The sequence below is a fragment of the Lissotriton helveticus genome, chromosome 12 (genome assembly GCF_964261635.1).
Source record: "Lissotriton helveticus chromosome 12, aLisHel1.1, whole genome shotgun sequence".
NCBI classification, from domain to species: Eukaryota; Metazoa; Chordata; class Amphibia; order Caudata; family Salamandridae; genus Lissotriton; species Lissotriton helveticus.
In genome coordinates this window covers 508335081-508355588 of record NC_136073.1, presented here as the reverse complement: position 1 = coordinate 508355588, position 20508 = coordinate 508335081, and positions in this window count along the sequence as shown.

Sequence of the window (20508 nt, the reverse complement as noted above, 5' to 3'; positions counted from 1 at the left end):
ACAAGGCCGAGCGGTGTATATCCTCATTGGAAGATGAGGTAGCTTCCCTTAACACCTCTGTCTTTTCTGCAAAACACCTGGAAACAAGAATGGAGGACGCTGTAAACTAATTCCACCATAATAATCCCAGACTAGTGTATTTTCTGGAAAGAGTTGAATCCTCTAATATGGAAATGTTCCTAAAAACCTGGCTACTATCTTGGCTGCCAACAAGGACATTTTCCCAGTGATTTGTGATTGAACAAGCCTATACATACCTAGCCCAAAAGCCTCCTCCTGGAGCCCCACCAAGACTGATCATTGCCCGAATTTTGAACGTTTGCAACCATGATGCGGTACTGCAAGAGGCGAGGAAAGCCGGGGGACTGAAATTCTAATCCTCACCGATGAGCATATTCCCAGACTATACTAAATTGGTCCAACAACACTGTAAACCATTTGAAGGAGTCCAACAAAAACTATGTGCGATGAACTTACATTACATGTTGATGTTTCCAGCTACCCTAAAAATCATCCACAAGGAATGAGCTCATTTTGTTCAAATCTCCCGAAGAAACCTAGGAGTGGGTGGCAGAAACGATAAGCCTGTGAGTGGGCCCCTACTTAGATTCTCTTCTTGAAAACAAAGTAGCCGGCAGCCAACGCCGTATATAGGCTTGGGGACACAACGGTGGTCAAAACCTTTAAGGGATAAAGGGGTTAGCATCAGTACCTAGAATCCACTGCAACAGAAAAGAGCCCAACACAGCTTATTCTTACAGAGCAATGTCCTGAGCCCTCCTTAAGGGGGTGCCAACTGATGTTTCAAGCAATCAAAAGGCAGATGATCCAGATGCACTGCATGTTGGGAAATTAAAGACCCTGATTTATCAACCAGTACAATGCAAGCATTCTACTCAGCTCCTGATTGCAGAGGTCCAATTCCACTGATGCCCTAAATCTTTGTTGCTGTTATTAAGTTCTGAGGGACATTTGGGGTGACAAATACTTTGGGGTGGAAGTATGGGATGGGGAGTTGGGGAATACAAACGTTGTTCTGTTGTTTGTTGTCCCACAACACAAAAATGTTGTTCCACATTTCACACATAGTGTTACTCATGAGATCCAACTTTATAGTAGGCTCTGTCATAATTCTGGTGCCACAATCTCACCAGAGACACAAACTCTCGCGGTACAAGCATTGGTGAAAGGTTTTCCTTATATTCACATTATTAATGATGGATACATGCACAATCCTATCCTGGAATGTGAACGGACTCCTATATCAAATTAAAAGGATGGCGGTCCTCCAGTATGCCAAACAGAGTTTACCAGCTGTGCTTTTGCCCCAGGAAACTCATTTGTTAGACACTAAATGCCTGATGTTGAGCCATTAAGGCTGTGATTGTGTCTTTCATCCTAACTTCTTCAGAGGCTCGAGGGGAGTCGTTATCCTTTTACAAAGGACCTTCCCCCTGGTGGCCACAGCATCTGATACACAGGGTCGATATCTTGGGGTTTCTGGAACCTTGGAAAGTACACAACACAACTTCAAAAGCATATGTGTGCCACCCCAATCCATTTAACAAACACTAGAGGTGTTTTGCTCTGCATTACTTCATGTCCTGCCCGGTATAACAATTATTGGGGTGGACTTTAATGCTGTGCCCAGCCCAGCCAAAGACATGGTGGGCATGCCAATGACACATAGGAGGAATAATGCTAAACTCCTGTTGTCTTGTACATTATGGGGCCGATTATGATAGAGGATTTTCCGCCTCCTCCGGGCCGGCGGAAAATCCTCTGCGGAGTCACCAAAGACCCACCGCCGCATTACGATGGCTGGTGGGTCTTGGATTCTGTCCGCTGCTTTTCCGCCGCGGTCGGATTACAACCGCGGCGGAAAAGCTCTCCTTTGGCTGGCAGTGTCTATCAGACACCGCCAGCCAAATTAGGAAGCATTAGTAAACATGCTTTTCCGCTGCGGTTTTTCCTCCGTGGAAAAGCATGTGTACTTTTGCTTTTGGGGGCCCGTTGCGGGCCCCCAGGGCGTAGGCGGGTGGGGGTGCACATGGGGGGTACCTATGGTACCCCCCAGAATTTACATGCACAAAGCGGCAGGCACCGCGCGGTGCCTGCAGCTTTGTGCATGTAAATGTTACACATGCACTTTTAACATTGCGGCGGGTGCTGCTTGAAGCAGCACCTGCCGCAATGTTAAATATCCAGGATGTGACCGCCGGGGTGGCGGTCACATCCTGATTTGCACGGAGGGACCTCCGCAGTCCATGCGGAAAGGTCCCTCCACCTCTGGGATGGCGGACGGACGCAAGTCCGTCCGCCATCCTAATCGGCCCCTATGTCTTGGTCTATGTGACACCTAGAGAATTTGGCACCCTCATACCACTGGTTATACGCATACCTCTGCAGCACACAAGTTCCTCTCATGTATTGACTTAATGCTTCTTCCAGCGACAGATACAAACAAAAAGTAAAATTATGTGTATTGCAGGGAGAAAAAAGTTAAAATACAAGAACTTTGAGTGGTCAGTTGGTGGCCAAAAATTGGAAGTGGTAAAGACTTATGTTTTTTTAGGGAAAATCATTTCCAATAATTTGAGCGATAAGCCCCATACTGATAACAACACCCGTAAAGCCCTATCCCAGGGAAAAGGCTTGAGTGGGTTATACTCAGCCACAGGGAGAAGGCACTTTAATTGCTTACTGGAAGTCTTTAGGGCAAAAATCCCTTCTTCCCTTTTGTATGGAATGGAATTAGTTGACCTAAGGCAATGTGATTTTTTACATTCTGTAGAAGGGAAGTTGTTAAGATCTTTATCTTCTCTTAATACCGCTTGTTCAGTAGCTGCCTGTAGACTCGAATATGGCCTCCGCAGTAGTTGGGTGCAGGGCCTTGCAGCTATAGTACGGTGGGTTGCCAGCTTAGCTAGAGGAGAAATGGGTTCTCTAAGAAATCTTATGAAGGTTGAACTGCTGGGCAGCTTAAATGAGTATTCGCAACTTGTTAAAAATTTTAGAAAGGCGGCTGTCCTTCTCCAATTAGAAGAAAGCACACTTTTTACTGTTTCTGCTGCACAGTTAAAAACGATTTTGAAAAAAGCATCCTGGGACCTTGGTTTTAAAATGGATAAGGAGGCTATGTATCTTAAAAAGGGAGTTAACCATCTTACTGACTCGTATGTTAGTAAAGCTATGCAACCCTATGTCGCCTGGAATTTACCACATGGCATTCGGCGATTTTGGTTCCTACTAAGACAGGATTTGTTGACATTAAACAATCTATTGGCAAAGTGGTATGGTACTCCTGCAATGTGTAATTTTTGCAACTTATCCACCCAGGACCGCTTGCATGTTCTCTTCATATGCCCTGCGCAGCGCCCATTTCGGCGTAAGTGGTTAAGATTTGTATGTTTGCAATTGGGTATTTTAAATGCCAACTCTTTCTTACTTGCACTGTATAACCCCCCAAATGAAATTTTCTGCTTTAACATTTTCAACTTTTTAAAATGTTTTTTAGCTATTTATTGATGGCTTTTGTGATGTGTGATTCTGAGTATTTTATGTCTTGTAAACATTGTAGATGTCTGTCCTGCATTGAATGTATTATGTATTGTAAATGATCTTTATGTGGACCTCCTCGGAGTTCCGAAACATAATAAAGAAAAATTAAATAAATTCCAGCGACAGATGCTCCACAGACCTCCATGGTGGAATCCCTTCCCGGGATTTCAGACCATTCTCCTCTCCCGCTGAGGTTTGGGGCCCAAACAGGGACTCTCCATCCAATCTGGTATTTTAACTTCCGATCCTTAACAGACACAAACTGCACTAATTTCCTAGCCACAGATCTCATAGCCTACTTCGACCACCAACCAGGGTTTGGTATCCTCTGCAGCCATGTTGTGGGTTATTGGGAAGGTGACAATTAGAGGGAGGGCCAAAGCCTTCATGCACAAAAAAGAAAGGGAGAAATTAGTACTCAGCTAGAAACATGGGTACTGGCACACAAAAGGACATAAACAAGATCACTCCATCAGTGACACTTCAATGCCAATTAACCCTAGAAAGAGAATCATGGCATCACCTGACCCTGGAGGAGGGCCATTGGTGCTGGAGTGCGTTCCCATGCAGAGTTTACATGCATGGCCATAAGTCCACTAATTACTCTATTGGCTTGCCACACAGGACTTGACTTCCCGGTTTGTACCTAGTATTCCTGATAACCAATTAGACAAACACATAATACAGGCATCGCAGAGACGTTTGCCCCCTACCATCAAGACCTTTCCTCCTCCTGTAACTCTCCTGATAATGATGAGCAACCATTCATCCTGAAATGCACACCACTACTGTCTCTCTCTGTGACAGTTTGAGCGAATTTAGCCCTAGATGATGAGATAATCAGAGAGGCCCTTTCTGAGTTGAAATCTGGGAAATCTCCAGGCCCAGATGGGATCACAGTTGAATATCTCTGGATATTTCCAAATCGACTAGCCCTTCCTCTCTGCACTCTTCAAAGAGGCAAACACATAACACAGGCATCGCAGAGACGTTTGCCCCCTACCATCAAGACCTCTACTCCTCCTGTAATTCTCCTGATAATGATGAGCAACCATTCATCCTGAAATGCATGCCACTACTGTCTCTCTCTGTGACAGTTTGAGCGAACTTAGCCCTAGATGATGAGAAAATCAGAGAGGCCCTTTCTGAGTTGAAATCTGGGAAATCTCCAGCCCCAGATGGGATCACAGTTGAATATCACCAGAAATGTCAAGATCGACTAGCCCTTCCTCTCTGCACTCTTCAAAGAGGCAAAGAGTCTGTGGAGGTGGGGATGTGCCCTGCTGTGTTACATCGATCTAGCATAGTTGTTCTCAACAAACTGGGACGCCCCAGACTGATGTTCCTCCTATAGGTCTATATAATTGATTCATGTAGAATTAAAAATCTTTGTAGAAATGCTTGCCCGTAGGTCAGTCAAAATACTCCTAGATTTGGTCCACCTGGACCAATGCTTGTTTACCACAGGGCGAAGCAGCAGACATTGCACCATGTATCTCCATGTGGCACTGGCCTATGCGTAGATCACCCAGGATGTACGGGCCCTCCTCCTTGTAGACTTTGAAAAGGACTTTGATTTTTTTAGTCTGGTCCCTCCTTGACAAGATTCTGGAATGTATGTGTTTTGGTCCACAATTTCGTTGATGTGTGAATCTTTTATACATGATGCCCTCAGCACAGGTACACATTAATGGTCAAAGCTCAAAACCTTTTCCAATTAGTAGGGGTACTAGATAGGGGTATCCCTTGCCACACCTTCTTTGCCTCCTAACAATTGAACCTTTTGCTAGACTGACTACAAGCACGGACCCACCCCTTCGCCCTATAGTATCCACTATTGGCGCTGCAACAGAACCTCTTTCTAAATACATAGACAGATTCCTTAAACCTCTGGTGATGGAACTTGATTTTTATGTTAAAGACACAGGACACTTTAATGGTAAGATTGAGGGCACTCCATTCTGGGGTGATCGGGAACTGTTAGTTACCCTGGATGTGGAATCCTTGTATTCCAACATTCCCCAAAATAGGGGCCTACTGTACTATCGAGAACATATTGGCATCCAGACCAGAAATCTCTAATGCAGAGTTCATTCTTCAGTGCCTGGAACTCGTATTATATGAGAATTATCTCGAGTTCAACGGCAGCATGTACAGACAAACCAAGGGAGTCAGTATTGGGGCCAGTTGTGCCCCTAGTGTGGCTTGTCTGTACATGGGTGAATTCGAAAGAATCAACATCTATAATGAAATGGCCCCCTTCCATGAGAATGTTAAAGAATGGTGTCGTTTTATTGACAATATATTCTTCATTTGGAAGGGGGACCATGCTTCCCTGGAGGAATTCACCCTGTGGCTCAATGCAGCCGACCCAAATCTTCGTTTCACCTGCCACTGCAGTAATGAAAGGATTGAGTTCCTGGATATTTGGGTAGAACACCAAGATAATGAATTGAGGGTCTCACTTTACACTAAGCCTAGAGCTAGAAACACCTTGCTCCAATACTCTAGCTTTCATCCCCGATGTCAAAAAGATAGTATTCCATACAGTCAATTTCTTCGAATTCGAAGAAACTGTACTGACATCGGGGATTTTTTTACACAATCTGATATCCTGAAAGCTAAGCTTCTACAACGAGGCTACCCTCCCAAACTTGTGAAAGACTCATTTAAACGAGTTAGGTACTCGAACCGGGATGCCATGTTTCTACCTACTGAGAAGGAATCCTCCGACCAACTGGTCTACATCACCCGCCACTCGAATCTGAACCACAAGGTACGACAGATTATTAATTCTAGTTGGCACCTCTTGAATCTGGAGGAGGAAAAAAAACCTTTACGCAGACCCATATTTGCATTCAAGAGAAATAAAAAATCGAAGAACTATCTAGTAAGAGCAAGAATACCGGAAATTTCCATCAGCTCCCAGACTGCTATCACCAACCTGGGTCCCGTCTTCGGCAATCATCGATGTTGGACATGCCACGCATGCCCACATGCCATTATTGGCGACACTATGAGCATTGATGAACGCACTGTCTCAGTAGCCCACAACAAGAGGATGACTAATTGCCGTATGGCTAACATCATTTATGTTATTTTATGCCCGTGCAAGTTACCTTACATTGGGGAAACCGGACGTGAATGCCGCCTAAGAGTAGGAGAGCATAAGTCGAACATCAGGAATAAAAAAATCACTGCACCTATTGTTTCTCACTGGATAGAGAAAGATCACAAAGAAAAAGACCTGAGATGGTTCATTCTTGAAAAGATACAGGCCAAACTTGGAATGGACCCTACTCGCCTCCGCAAGAAACGTGAGGTCTTTTGGATCTTCTTATTAAACTCAGTGAAAAAGGGCCTCAACGAAGACTGCCCTTGGTCTAATGCCTTTTTATAAAACTGATATACACCCTGTAGGTTTCTCCCTACTTTATTTTCCATAAACTGGATTAGACCCAACAGTTTGTTTGTTTTCCAGACTATTCTTTGCCCCGTGACCTATTGTAGAGTTGATGCCCCTTGCACTTTTTTCCATCTAAATATACCTAATCCTCTCAGGTATGTTCTCGCATCATACTTAATTTTAATCTTTGGACAGGCAATGGCAAGACAAAAAATACTGACAAAACGGATTGTAGTGGGAATTCCAATATGTACGATGAATCTGGACTGTTTCTGAAACTAGACGCCTTGTTCTTTATACAGTATGCGAATAATTGATCCATTCTAAATGATATACATCACTCGTGTTATAATCTAACAGGACCTTTAATGGAGAAGATATTTTAGTCAGCGAAATAAGGTGATGTAATTATGAAAAATGCTATTATATGCCTTCCTCTCTCGGAAAAAGCCCTTTCCAAGATGGCCACTATGGAACCACTCTTAGTACGTCATTTATCTTCATGGTAAACTCCACCTGACAGGAATTAAGCCAGGGCGGGAGAACTTAAAATCAGCCCCATTTCCGCTGTTAGCCTTGAGTCTCTCGTGAGATGTGCAGCCTCTCGGACCCTGGATTCAAGCACCCGCCACGCGGTAAGCCTATGGTTAGGATATTGACAAACTGCCTACCGACCTGACGGCCCCTGAACTTTATTTCGCACTTTGGCTCTGTTACTTATGATGTAAAAATGAGCTACCTAAATACCTGACTTTCCAACCCTTTTAATACTTTTCAGGGCATCATCATTCATATGGGAATTTTCCCCTGCCTGAGTGCAGAATTGGTCGGACTTGTTTCGATATATGGTCATCAGACTCCTGAAGAGTTATCTATTTAATTATTGTTTCCCCGTGAAAGTATAGCGAAATACTAAACCGGTGAGCGGATACATACACTTCTTACTTGCCTGGCGGTCATGTGTATTTATTGTAAGGGAGGACTACGACTGGGGGTATGACTTTGAGCATTGTCAAGTGTCGGGTGGGTTTGTCTTTGACCCCCCACTGCTCACTAGTACCGCATTATCCCCCATAGTGTAGGGGGATATTATATGTCGCCTTCTTGGACCTGAGGACGTTCAATTCACCTTCTTTTTTTCGATAGATCTACACAAGACGTGCCTCGGTGCCTCGGAACCTCATCTCGCTTACCAGCCTGCAACGTCTGCCTCTTTTTCAACTATTTGGCCAGGTATGTTATGAAACTCCCGGCCAACAACTATTTTTACCTTGCTGGTTTTTTCTTTTCTTGAACCCTGGGACTAGTCATTGTTGCATTTGTTCAGCTTTATTCTGTTTAAACACAGGAATTGCTACACCGTCTGTTAAATTATACAGCGACTGTTCGAATGTGAAAAGAGAGCCAATTGAAACATCGCCCATACAGCGTAATTTTGCGTTACTTTATCTGGTAAGCGCGTTGGCTGAAATCTCTTGCTGATAACATCCAGGCTTAAACTATCTTAAGTTGATTACATTCACGGGCTGCAGTACTCTAACTTCACTCAGAGAACGCTTTAAGCTCAGCCATCTTAGTATGGATTCCCGATAAGCTTCAAAACAGCTATAAATAAAACAGTAGCTGGTGCATATAGACTAAAAATAGTTTTTCTGTCTATTGAATGAAACCTCCACATTGATCTGTGGACTACTTGGTAAATCAGAAAATGGGGTAATGTGTGAACTTACTGATATGGTCTGACTTGTTGGACCACTCTGTAATTGTGATATGGTTTAGTGTATGAATGTTAGATAAAGACATGATTTGGTGGGCTCCCGAAAGCTCTTTGGGTCCAATCCTTATGGCCACTTTTCCTCCTATTCAGGAGGATCTATCATTCCTGAGTGACCTTTCTCACATCAGAGCCAGTACACTCTATATTATGAAAAATGTAATATTGTAAAAAAATACACGTTGTCTATAAATGCACATGATTATATGTATATTATTATATATATTTTTGTAATTTCAGTTGTGTGTCCCCCACCCCATGGTACTTCACCGCCCTGACGAAGGTGTGGCCTGAAAGAGCCTCACACCGAAACGCGCGTTGGCGTGGTTCCTCTGAGCGGCAGAGCTGTGTTATCTTGGCTAAACCTCCTTCATCTTGTTGCTGCCCCCTCACCCCCTTCTATTTTTGTCCATACAGCCTTATTTTCATCTGGACTGTAGGCCCTGTTGTACCAATATGAGAGTGTGAAAACTGTATGAGAGTTAGTTGGAGTGTTAACTATTTATGGTGTGGAAGTGAATGTTTATCTCATTGTGATGAATGGGCGTGCATGGGACTTGTTTTTATCTTTAAGATATTTCTTTGGATTATTTATTTCGATTGATTCATATATGATTTAAATATCAATCATGTTGAAAATAAATGTTTACACTTTTGATACAATAATACATTTATAAAAATGAAAATGAAATAGTTCTGAGTTGTACTCGGCCTTGATGCATAGTGGTGCTCACCTTTGTATTTAATTAAAGGATCCTCCTGTAGGACCTATATATTTGTTCTGACAGGTTTCTCTGTTTCTTTTCTTAGAAGCGATGCCCAAATCCGTGGTTGGACATGAGGTGGTTCTGAGAAAGACAGAATTGTTCTATACATGGATGAAGTCCTATTATGATTTCCTGTACCTCTTGTGTTTCACGCGGCGAACTCTGTGCCTTTCGTCTGTTCCTGCTTGCTGTGTGCCGCCCCTCCTCGCCGGACCCGCTTCGCGGTTGCACAGCAGCAGCAGGTTTACCTTAAAGGGGCTCCATTTGACCGGCAGGGCTGCGAGGGTAGAGCGGAGGACTCCACGGACCAGGAGTCCCCGCGCGCCCGTCTCCAGCTGGGCTCCTCTCCCTGCCGGCCCCGCCCCCATCACTGGGTAATTAAAGCACCTGCTGAGCCTACCGTCGGTGGATTTCCTGTACCTCTTGTGTTTCACGCGGTGAACTCTGTGCCTTTCGTCTGTTCCTGCTTGCTGTGTGCCGCCCCTCCTCGCCGGACCCGCTTCGCGGGTCCCGCTTCGCGGTTGCACAGCAGCAGCAGGTTTACCTTAAAGGGGCTCCATCTGACCGGCAGGGCTGCGAGGGTAGAGCGGAGGACTCCACGGACCAGGAGTCCCCGCGCGCCCGTCTCCAGCTGGGCTCCTCTCCCTGCCGGCCCCGCCCCCTCGGTGTTCCAAGCTCATCCACATAAAGAAGGAAAGATCCCCGCGGCGCGGGAGCGCGCGGGAGCAGCCCGGGACAAGGGCGGGACCGTCTGTGGCCGTCCGTGGTCGGACGAGGTTGGGTTGGGCCCAGAGTTCTGGTCTGCTCCATTTCCTGTATTACCATGTTTAGCTACATTTTTAGGTTTATTTATAAGTTTTAACATTATCACTCTTAACATGGCATTAAGATCTGGCAAACAGCGCTTGGTGCATATCCAAACCTCAAAGGGTGTTGTCTCAGGTCCCCTTGATGCTTTCATCTCTAGAGCCACAGGAATTTTAGAAAAAGAAATCGAACAGGCAGAACACAGACTGTCCTTGGATCTGGTTACTGGGAAACGCTCCTCTTTAGGTGCCTTGGCACATGTTAAAAGCCCCATAACTCATGCAGCGTTTAATTGCATTTCAACAACAGAGTCAGAAATAATAGTTCACGTAGATGGGGATCGAGTCACAAAATCCACGGCCGACGAAAATATGGAATTGAATTCCGATAACAACCTGACCAGCCTAGAAGCTGATAGCCAAAACCCTGAGGATGATGAGTGTAGCATGGTTGGCCCCTCTGATCCAAATGTTCCCACCTCACCCGGTACACCTGCTTCGCAACGAGCCACCACTAACAACATTTCTCGGAAAAGAAAACATGTCTCAAGTCCACAGGGAGAAAAGGAACAAAAACAACCCAAAATAGACCACGTTAATAGGACTAGCTTCTCCCACTCACAGACCAACCCAGATTTTCCAATATCGTATTGTCCCTCACTAGCCCATTCCGGGTCCTCTAATCCCTGTCCAACGTGTTTAAGCAGTGACGATGTCTTGTTGGCCAAGATGGAAACAATGTTTAAAACTCTATTGCTTCCGGTCCTAGAAACAACCAGGATAATGTCCGCCAAAATAGATGTTTTGGAAGCGGCCGCCAATATTAATATGGACCTCTTGCATAAACTTACATCTCCTAGTTTCATGTCAGGGGGCTCTAATCCTACAGGGGGTGTTAACCAAAAAGGGGGGATAGTTACAACAATACCCGTAGGGACATCATCTAGCAATACTATCAAGAAGCCACAATCAGGGGCTAAATCGGCAGCATCCACATCGACCACTACAAGTAGAGCATACATTAATGAAACATCAAAGGCTAAACACCCACTGGCCCCCAATAACGCGCCAGCAAAACAACACCCAGTGATTGGCACGTCGAAACAAACAAATAACACCACAGTGCCAACACCTTTATTGGGCAAGGAAAAGAACACCCCCCACCCAGACAGGAATCATAGGACCGTCAATAGACATACACGTCATCCTCCTAGAGCTAATTTACCCCCGGAAGCGGCTAAATACACTATTGTTTTAACAGGGGTGGCCCCCCTAAGAGAGGGTATGAAAGAGTCTCAAGGGGACTTACGGAACAAGGTCACATTTTGGCTAAATAAACATCGTCCACTCCCCCCATCATCCCCTACCGAGATTCTCTATGTAAGGAGAGTTGAATGGGTAGGCAAGGGTGAAAAAGACCTGGAAGGAGACTGCATCTTGATTTCCTTTAAAGATCCCTGGGTGGTGGAAAGTATTCAAAGGGAAGCTAGATTTGCCCGTCTTGGTGATATTCAGACCCTGCACCTTGGGTACTTCTACCCCCACACGCACCACAATTATTCAATGGGCCCCAATCACTGGAAATTTAAAGGGGGGAGACCGCGAGAGCCCACAACCCCCTTTCTCCCATACTACCCCCCTCTTTTTAACCATTTTGAGGCTCTGTCAGGCCTGGAATGGGTTGACTGACTATGTGCACCAACCCAGTTACCAAACCCAAATCCAGTAACTAGGATTGGGGAAGGAGAGCTCATTTCGACCACCTCTACCTCGGACCTTTTAAGGGAGCAACAGACCTCGCCCCATAATAAAATTAGAACTCAGGGGGAATTATCTGGGGAAGAGGTCCCCACTTCCAATGTAGGAGAAATCAGATCAACCAGTGTAGGTTTATCGAGTCCCCTTTTCCCCCCGTCAGTTAGTAACATTCCTGCAGACTTAGACATGTTAACCTCACATGTGGTGTCTTGGAATGTAGCTGGAGTCAAGACACGTTTGGTCTCCGAGGATTGGCTGGAGTTCATAGGCAAATATCAGGTCGTGCTACTGCAAGAAACCTGGGCCACCGCCCCGTTTTTTATGGTTGGATATGTAAATTTTTTTAAACCAGCAATAAAAGGTACCAAAGGGCGGGCGTCAGGGGGACTGTCCATATGGGTAAAACAGGCCTGGTGTTACTCAGTCTCCGAACTTTTTGTGGACAACCCTGATATATTGGCTATAAGGTTGAGCAAAGTAGGGGGGCAGGATATGCTTATTATTAACATATACTCTAGAGGCCTCCCGGGTGGACGATGCCCTAAGCTGATAGGTGCCTTAGATACTTTACTTACAGGTTGGAACAAAGGAACATTTATAATGTTAGCAGGTGACATTAACTGTACAATAGAGCCACTGTACATGCCAGAGGATAACTGGGGGTTTGCAGAAGACGCGTCATGGAAAATCCCCGAACTCTCAAACAACAGACTAGTTAAAGCTACGGAGGCTGCTTTGAATTGGACTGCCTTTTGCCTTACCTGGGGACTTAGGGCAGTAAACGGTCGAACTAAATCGGATATTGGAGCCAATTTCACCTTTGACAATGGCGTCAGGAAGAGCCGCATTGATTATATCTTCTTAAAAATTGAATATTGGTGTCAAATTGTTGATATGGAAATTGTTATGCGTCGGGAAAGTGACCACAACCCACTGTGCCTGGAAATCAAAATGCAAGATCAGACAAGTTTAGCAGAACCTGATCCTAGGGGCCAAGGGGTTGTAACCATATCAAATGACCGGAGGAGACTGAAATGGTCAACCATATCTAATGACGTAGTGTTACAGGCCAACATAGAAAATGTGGTGAAGAATGCTCTAAACAACTTGGGGCCGGTTGACGTCGAGATGGGCCATAGTGAATTAGATAAGATTATGGGCATACATGACAAGTGTTTCTCTGAGCTTAATAACCTTCTCTCCAAACCGTGTAAATCAAACACCGGGAACCGAATCGCTCCAAGAGCTAAATGGTATAATAGAGAGTGTAGAGAGGCCCATAGTCACCTAATAGAGACAGTCAAATCCAGAGACCTGAGTGCAGTAAAGGTGGCTAGGCAAAGGTACAAAAGAGTGCAATGGGAAGCAAAGAGGGAATGGGAAGATGATTTTTGGGCGGACCTTTTGGACGCCAGCAAATCCAATAACCAGACCAAATTCTGGGACATTGTTAGATGTGGAAAAGATGGTGACTTTCGCACTCCATCTAACCATGTATCCCCGGAAGATTGGATAAACCATTACTCCACCCAATTTTGCCCAGAGGTTGCCGACCCAATGACCACATTGAACCTGCAACATACAATATCTCCTGGTAATGTGATCATGTCCTTTACAGAAACAGAAATGGAGATTGCATTAGGCTTAACAAAGCGGGGGAAAGCTCCTGGACTGGATCAAATTCCAGTAGACCTATTTAAAGCAAACATAGGCCTTTGGGTACCCTATTTAACTCGCATAGCAAACACCATAGCGAGAGGCGCCCGCATCCCCAAGACATGGAAGGGGGCGGAGATCCTCCCAATACACAAAAAGGGAGATAGATCAAACCCAGGGAACTATCGCCCGATTAGCTTAATCGACTGCTTTCAAAAAGTTTTTGCTCGCATAATCCTGGCGAGGGTACATGGGTGGATGGAACTCGAAGGAATACTGTCCCCACAACAGGCGGGTTTCAGATTTGGTACAAGTACCATTGACCAGGTTCTTCGGTTCTGCATGATCTTTTGGAAGGTCGTTTTTCTTGGAGGTGGCACCATCTTTGCCGCCTTCATAGACCTGAAATCAGCTTTTGATTTGGTGCCGAGGGGAAAACTATGGCAAGTATTAAGGGATTTAGGAATGCCGGGGGAATTGGTCGAGATGATCATTAGACTACATGAAGACAATTTTGCTAGGGTAAGATGGGGGGCCAAAGGGCAATTTACGGACTCATTTTCAGTCTCACGAGGAGTCCGACAGGGGTGCGTTCTCGCCCCTACCCTCTTCCTACTCTATATTGATCAGGTAGTCAAATTCTTTAGGTCCATTAATACCGATGCACCATCTTTGGCGGGGACGAAATTCCCAATGTTGATTTTCGCCGATGACACCCTCCTCCTATCTAAGACCAGGGGAGGGTTACAGCAGGCCCTAAATCACTTTGAGGAATTTTGCAATAAAAATGACCTCCAGATAAATGTGGGGAAAACCAAGTTTATGGTTTTTTCTAGGAAAAAAACAATACGTAGCAGTGTACAATTAAACGGGGTTAACCTGGAACAAGTCGACAAAATGACATATCTGGGGATCACTCTGGATTCTCGACTGTCCTGGAAAGCTCAAATAGAGACCCAACAGTTAAAACTTGCCCAACTGACTGGATGTCTTTTGCGTGAGCAAAAGAAATCAATCACAAAAAGGGTCGCCCCTGCCCTACAAATATATGATGTTAAAATCAATACTGCTACACTTTATGGGGCAGAGCTCTGGGGATTTATGGACCTCACGGGTTTATATAGAACTCAGAGTAGATTCCTCCGTAATCTGGTGGGGCTGCCCCAATCAACCCCACTGATTCCACTCTGCCATGACTTGGGTTGTATCCCAATAACGGATTTGGCAAGATACAGAGTAGTGTCTTTGTGGAGGCGCTTATGGACATCCGAGGATTTGACACTCTTCGCAAAGGAGCTATCTGAGGTGAAGGCTATGGGGGGCTCGGGACGAATTCCATGGCTTCGCTCAGTAAAAACGAGCCTCTGTGACATGGGTTTGAGTCATCTTTGGGTTTCCCCAGGCACTAATAATTTTCCCCCGAAAAAGGAATTCAAGGGTTTATTTTGGGCCTCAATCCGCCTCTCTTTGGCACAAGCCTCTAGTTCTGGAGGTTTGACGGGTCGTTTTTTAAGCATTAAATTGGATCCTGCCCGTGAGACATATTGGGACCTTATCACTAGGCCAATGGACAAAAAATTGTACCACCAATTTCGGGTGGGCTCATTACCCTTGAACTCCTTTACCTCATCTTGGGACAACATCTCCCCAAACCTCTGTAGATACTGCCCTGGTTGTAGGGAAACCGAGGGTCATTTTCTGTTTGCTTGTCCCCAATATAGAGAACCCCGTTCTAAATGGCTAAAACCCATTTTTAAATGCCTGTCCTGTAGAACAGCCTCGGAGGCATTACGGGCTTTAAAAACAAATACCTCTGATCCAATTGTGATAGGTCTGGCCAAGTACTTAGGGTGGGCATGGGCAATAGGAGCCAGAAGGAAAGCAACCGTCCCATGATCACTATGCTTAATGTGTAAATTGTTTTTCTTTGTATATGTTAATTCTACTCTCATGATGAGTATTACCTAATGTCTGGTTTCGCTAATATATGGTTTAATAACGTTTTAACCGGGGATTTTTACCCCCATTTTAAATTTTGATAAATTACAGATATCGTCTTTTAATAAGATTCTGTAAAAGTGTGGAGATATTTCTTTTTCTCCTTTTTCTTTTCTGTACTGTTTTTGAATGTTTTGTCAAATTTGTCTTTTATGATTTTATCATCGAAATAAAGACATTAAAACTGAACTGATTACCTATCCCCAGAAGTCAGGACCACAGATACCACACATTTTGGCCCTCTATGCGTAGTATCTGGCATGCAGGTGAACCTGACAAAGTAACTAAAAAAACAATTTGCCTAACATTTCTGTGATGAAAAGTTCTGGAATCTGTGTGGAGTCACAAACTTCCACCCACACTGCATTACTCCAAACCTCCCAATAAAAATGGTACTGCACTTGTATGGGTAGACCTAGTGCCTGCAACAGGAAAAGGCCCAAATGCGCTCAATCACAAAAAAGACTTGGTTTTGCGAGGGAGTCACCTACGTTTTTGGTCCCGGTTCAGTGGGCATCTTGGGAAACCTACCAAACCCACACATTTCTGAATACTAGATACCTGGGGAAGTCCAGAGAGGTGTGGCTTGTGTGGATTTCCCAATTTTTTCTTACCCAGTTTCCCCTGCAGACCTCAAATTTAGTTATAAAACACATATTCCTCATATTTCTGTGTGGAAAAGATGTGGGATCACCACGCCGATACAAATTTCCTACAATCCAGCATTCCCCAAAGTCACCTGATAAAAATGCTATCCCTCACTTGTGTCGTGGGACGAGAACCCACATATTGTGGCGACATCAAAATTATCTATCACAAAACGACCTGGTTTTGCAAAGGGGTCACCTGCGTTTTTGGTCCAGGGCTTAGCGGCCATCTTGGTAAACCTACCAAACCCGGACATTTCTGAAAACTAGGCACCCGTGGAATTCCAGGGAGGTGTGGCTTGCATGGATCCCCCAAAGTTTTTCTTCCCAGAATCCCTTGCAAACCTCACATTTAGCTACCAGGCCAGCACAAATGTCCCACCATCCAGCATTCCCCTTGGTGTCCCGATAACAATGATACCTCATTTGTGTGGGTGGGCCAAGTGCCTGTGACAGGGAAGGGCCAAAAACATGTAGAGATTGAGGGTAAACTAAATTGGGTTCAAAAGGGCAGTTTGTTTATACATTTTTAGGCTGACTCTGCTTTGGGAACCCACACAAGTGAGGTATCATTTTTATCAGGAGACTTAATTAAACACTGGGTGGTAGGAAATTTGTATTGGTGTGGCGATCCGGCACTTTTCCACACACAAATATGAGGAAGATATGACTTTTTGGGTAAATTTGAGGTTTACAGGAGATTCTGGGTAAGAAAACGCTTGGGGATACAAGGGGCACACTGCCAGCTAGGAGCTAGTCCATGCACACTACCATACCCACACACACCATCATCCGAGTGCAAGTCCACACACTCCATCAGCAAAACGCCAGCCAAAGGCCAGTACACACAGACCATCAGTCAAACCCCAGTTCTCACACAGAAACTTTCCCTGGTTTCTAGTGGTTTTCTACCCCGCATAGGAGGAGATGAGCCTAAAAGTATCACTGAAACAGCCAGAATATGTGCCTAAAAAAGGTGTGTCTTGACTATGGGGCCTCTCCCCGACATGCCCATAAACATATCCCTGAGGCCTAGTGAGCTTTCTGCCCCCTCTTTCTGCCCCCTCTCAGGGATAGGGTGCAGATTGGGTTTAATAACCAACAAGTGCCTCCTGGGGGCCAGAAACACTGTGCCCATTGTTTTTGGAAGCGGCATCGCCAAGCCCATTATGGGCAGCCCCCGCTCCTACAAAAAGAAAAAATAGTCCTTGGTGCCTAGTGGGCTTTCTGCAGATTGGGGGCTATTGCATTACCTGCCCCCAAGGGGAGGCAGAAAGACAATGGTCCCCATTTATGTGGGGTGGAGGCATGGCCATGCCCATTAAGGGCAGACCTACCCCTTATATGTATAAATAAACCTCCTTGGTGTCTAGTGGGCCTCCTTCCCCTTGAGGCAGATTGGGGATAATAATCCCCAAGGAGGGTAAAAAGACTGTCCAATTTGTGTTTGGGGTCGAGGCACTGGCATGCCCATGTTGGGCAGCCCCCACTCCTATGTATAAAAAAATAATCCCTTGTGCCTAGTGGGCTATTGCCCCCCATCTGCCTCCCGGGGGGGGTGGGCGGAAAGACTGACTTCATCCAAAAATGTTGGGGAGGGCAAAATACCTTGCCCAAGGGATCCACTAGGGAGGGGTACCATTGGAAAGGGGAGATTCCCCCCTTTCCAATGATACTTCTCTGATTAGCCTCGGTGCCCGGGCTGAGATAGCCTTGCAAGCACCGAAGCATTGAAAGTGAAATGAGCTGATTGAGACATTTCACTTTCGTTTTCAGTGAAATTACATCAGCTCACTCATAACAGCCTCGGGAGCTGGGTAAGCTATTCTCCAGCTCCCAAGGCTGTTTTGAAAGAAAGGAAATCCCCCTGGTGCCCGCACCTGATGGATTTCCAGTGTCATGTTAGCAGCCGGTAGCCGTCTTACGCTCACAAGCACGGTGGCATCAGATGGCTACCAGCTGCCAACGCATGCAAAGGGTTAAGGTCTGAGTTGACAGAGCAGACAATTATGTGAGCATCACCTGACAGGTACTTTGGCCTCACCCACATGTTGGGAGCCAGGAGTACATGTTTTGATTGGATAAAAGCTGTGCGCTCCCACAAAAATAAGAGGGCGTGCCCTTGACAGAGCTTTGATCCTTTTGTTTATTTATTTATTTCATTTTAATGTTTTATACAGCGCAAACCAGACCCATGAGGGTGTCGGAGCACTTTACTGTTTTGACAGGTGGAATACAAAAGACTTAGGAGGGGAGGATATCATTGTGATACAAAATGGTAAATACAATATACTAGAAAAACAAACAGTCTCAAATTCTGGATGCATTTGGGATAAAAACAGGTAAAGTCATTATTCAAGATAATAAGCGCTCTCAACTCCTGGGTGGGATGCCCAGAAGGGCCGGGAAAGTATCATCCAGAAATGCCATGGATAATGGATAATGTCGTAATGGTGAGTGGAACAAGGTCACTGAGGTCATTGTAATGCGATCGTTAGGCGTGGAATTTGCCCATTAGGAACATTTTGGTCTCCTTTTTAAAGCGGGCCAAAGATGAAAGTCTTCTGACGGTGGGCAGGAGAGAGTTTCATGTTCTTGGAGCGGCCCCAGAGAAGGCCCGATTGTAAGTTGTTTTTTTTCCGGAGGCGAGCTTGTTGTAGTAAAAGGTCTCTGGCAGACCGGGAGTTTCTGGATCCTCCGCATATCACGAGTTTCTGGGCAAGGAATGCAGGGGAATTTGAGAATAGAGCCTTGTGAGTAATGCAGGCCAGCTTAAGTTGGATTTTGGCCTCGAGAGGAAGCCAGATCAGAGCTTTAAGTTGGGGAGAGATGTGGTCGAAATTCTTTGAACTGGTTAGGATTCTGGCGGCAGCGTTGAGGCATGCTTTCAGTGGGGCCAAAGAGCTATTGGGTAGACCTGCAGGAGTAGGGAATCATTATTATAGTCTGGAGATGACTAGTGCCTGGATTGCCGTTTTTAGGTCGGGATTGTCGAGGAATGGTTTCAGGTTTCTTAGGTAACTCAGGTGAAATCTGGCAGTTTTGGCCATCGAATTGATATGGCCATGCATGTTCAAGCTGCCATCTAGGGTTATTCCATCGGATTTAGCAGAGTCCACATAGGTAGGAGGGCAGTTTAGCACTGTGATAGCCTTGATCTATTCCTGGATGTCTGGATTGGTTTTGGGTGGGGAGATTAGAAGAAACTCATTTTTTTAAAGTAGAGCTATTGAACAATCAGCTTTAAAGCTTCATTCAGGGAGAGAATGTCCTTAGGAGAAGAGATTGTAATGTAGATCTGTGTGTCATTGGCGTACATGTGGTAGGAGATATTGGTGGTGTGTAGCACCTCTGTGAGCCGTTCAAGGTAAAGAATGAAGAGGGTAGGGGACAGGGTAGAACCTTGGGGGACTACAAACGTGATCAGAGAGGGAGCGGATAGGTTGCCATTGATTAGGACTCTCTGGAGGGATTCTGGAGGAAGGATCTAAACCATTCAAGAATGGTGCCATGCAAACCCATCCTGAGTTTGAGGCGTTCAAGGAGTGTTTCATGGTTAACCATATCGAAAGCCGTAGATAGGTCTAGGAGGATGAGGAGACAGGTTTTGACTTGGTCAAGGGCTTGGAAGGCATCATCCATGATGTGGAGGAGGATGGTTTCAGTGCTGTGTATAGGTCTGAACCGGATTGGCAGTCGTCTAGTAAGTGGAATTTGGTGATGTGTAGGCTCAGCTGCTGTTGCACACATTTCTCTAGAACTATAGGTCTATAGTTGTCAGAGGAGGCAGGATGCAGCATAGGTTTTTTTAGGATGGGGACAATTTGGCCAGCTTTAAGAGAGTCAGGTATCGATCCCTGTAAGAAGGTAGCATTGATTACTGCCGTCCGGGAATGGATGATAGCCTGAGAGGCAGCGGCTAGGCAGTTAGAATTTTTGAGCCACAGTGTTTGTCATAGACTTTAAAGTTGGACCAGTGTGCTTTGTTTTTGGGTGTAGTCTGGGAGGGCAGCACAGAGAGAGGAGGTAGAGCTGAAGGAGTTTGGAGAAAGTTCCAGATTTAAGTTTGTTTCCTAGGGCAGAGATTTTGTCGCAGAAGTATGAGGAAAATTCCACGCAAGATATTAGCGATTTA